The 2691-nt window shown below is 41.3% G+C and overlaps 1 protein-coding gene across 2 annotated transcripts in view; it reads left to right on the top strand.

The window, feature by feature from the left end:
- Window positions 1–2691, top strand: part of LOC106868676 (serine/threonine-protein kinase MARK2) — a 283095-nt gene that overhangs the window by 164086 nt on the left and 116318 nt on the right. The window lies entirely within an intron of this gene.

Below are 2691 nucleotides of genomic sequence, written 5' to 3'. Positions count from 1 at the left end.
TCTTCTTCTTCTTCTCCTCCTCCTCCTTCCTTCCTTCCTTCCTTCCCCCGAAAGGCTAGTCAACAACATAGAGGATGTCGTTCTCCCAATGCTGACCGACCCCACTTTCTTCCATTGGTCCCTAACTTATCTACGACAAGGTTGGCAACATTACTAAACCTGACATTTACACCTGGCTACGAAACCTCGTTAATTTAGGAATTGCATGTCTGTTTGCATCATCACCGCAGCGTTTCTGCACAGTGCAGACACAAGGACACTTTACAAAACACAAATCAAAAGGTTCAGTGCCATCGTCATGCAACATCTTAGACCTATGATGAACATCGAATAATGGCAACATATCCCGAGTTCCCAAGTCCTCAGGAAAGCTGACTTTCAAACCCTGCACCATCTATTAATACAGTGAAACTTCTATTGGATGGGCCCCTTTGCTAGACTTGGCAATGAATGACTCTCAAACCATTCCTGTTCTCACAACTCGCAGATAGTTATCAAATCATTGGTAGACCCATATTGGGATTCAGAACAGTGTCAGGCTGTACCTAAAAGGTTTATCTATCCCCACTGACAAGTGGTACCATCAAGCTGCAGATTGCTCTTGTAGTTGTGGCCAATGCCAGTGTCTCGTGACTGGCAGGTAAAAAGCACCCTTTGAACGTTGGGTGATATGCCATGCTTGAGAAGACCCGTGAAACCAAGTGAAATCACAGTCATGGCCGATGCCAGTGTCGCGTGACTGGCATGTAAGAAGCACCCTTTGAATGTTGGGTGGTATGCCACGCTTGAGAAGACTCGTCAAACCAAGTGAAATTGTAATTGTGGCCAATGTCAGTGGTGCATAACTTTCGCCCATGCTGGTGACATGTAAAAAGCATTGTTTGAATGTTGGGCCTCATGGAGGCAGTAACAAGTGACCAAGACCTTTGGTGATATATCCAACCCATGCCCACATGGAAAACAAATGCTAAACTATGATAATGATGCTGATGATGATAAAAGTCGGTTATAGTCATTAACAATGAACCAGATACATGTATGTCCTTTTCCATAGCTGCTCCATCTGGTATGTGATATATAATATATTTAAGAAGTTATATCTAAGATGTGACATCTAGTATATCTTTGCAAGAAGTAATAAATAATGTAAAGCATATTGCACACTGAATACTACTCCCCTTTCAATACTAGTTCCTTCCCAGAGACAAAGTCTGTAGTTTTGTTACATCTAACACTACTGCATCTTAGATAGTCATTAACTTGGGAAATAGTTATCCCAGTTTAAACGTGTATGTTCTGTTAGAACAAGCAATACTGTGGTAGTTACCATGAGAGAGACTATTATATTGGCTTTTGGAGACTATTATATTGGCTTTTGGAGACTATTATATTGGCTTTTGGAGACTATTATATTGGCTTTTGGAGACTATTATATTGGCTTGTTTATATTGCTAGCAGGAGATAAATCCCTTTCACCTCCAGTACCAAGACCATCAGATCACATGATTTCGACCTTCTTTGGTCTTTTCAGTGATGGACATGTGACTGCTAGAGGTAGCAATGACTCAGCTCACTGATATACAGAATAGCAGTGCCAGATCAGGTGCTTGTGTCGCAATTAGCTAATGAGCTAATTAAAAAATATTTATTAGCAACAGAGGTAGTATTTATCCTCACTTAAGCATAGATGTTCTCTTAGTACAAACTATACTGCAGTAGATAAGGGTAGGGTTAAAAAAAACCCTGGTACCTCCAGTGCCAAAACCACCAGATCATGTGATTTCAACCTTTCTTGGTCTTGTCAGTGATGGACACTTGACCACTAGAAATAGCAGCAATTCATCTCCCCATCAACGATATATAAAATAACAATGCCAGAACAGATATTTCCCAAGTTAAAAAGACATTCTTTTAATTGGGAAATGTATGTCTTTCAAAATTTCCTCCAACACAATAATTAATACTTCATTAGCTTAATTATTATGATTAGAAAGACTAGCTAGTCGCTCACATTTGGTCTTCTCAAAGAATTTCCAATCAAAATTAACCCTTCTTTTTATTGCATTGCAAAGCACGATTGGCTAAAAGTCTTCAAGGCCATGGCTGCAGTCAAATGACTGCAACAAAAGAATAAAAGTATATATATATGTGTGTGTGTGTGTGTGTGTATGTGTGCATGCCTTTGTGCCTGTGTCTTTCCCCACTGCCACCACCAATCAGTGTTCATGTGTTCATGTCCCTTTAACTTAGCTGTTTGGCAAAAGTGACTGATAGAATAAGGATCAGGCTTTGGAAAAATAAATCCTGGATGGTGGGGTCAATTCATTCACCTGACAGTTCTTCAATGCGGTACTACTCCAGCATGGCCAGAGCCTAATGACTGAAACAAGTAAAAGATAAAAGATGTTGTGAAAACAAAACAAACCCCCATTGCGGTTCAGGAATCGGTTGCACATCAGCGGGGATTCTTTGTGTCGGGGCTGTTACCTTCTCACCAAATATTATTTAACGTCGCTGCATGTGAGAATGGGTAAGAGTGTGAATCATTTATTGGGTGTATGTGGGGAGGGGCAGAAGTGATATATGACCACCAGAACATCGGTCCTGTGGGGAGTGTCGGGAGGGAGGGATCTTGCGGTTAGAGGTTTATGTGGACTTCCCCCACCCCCACCCCCACCCTCACCGGTCGGC

Source organism: Octopus bimaculoides, chromosome 28 (assembly GCF_001194135.2).
Source record: "Octopus bimaculoides isolate UCB-OBI-ISO-001 chromosome 28, ASM119413v2, whole genome shotgun sequence".
Classification (NCBI taxonomy): Eukaryota; Metazoa; Mollusca; class Cephalopoda; order Octopoda; family Octopodidae; genus Octopus; species Octopus bimaculoides.
The sequence above is the reverse complement of the archived record's forward strand: the minus strand, read 5'-3'. Positions and strand labels throughout refer to the sequence as shown.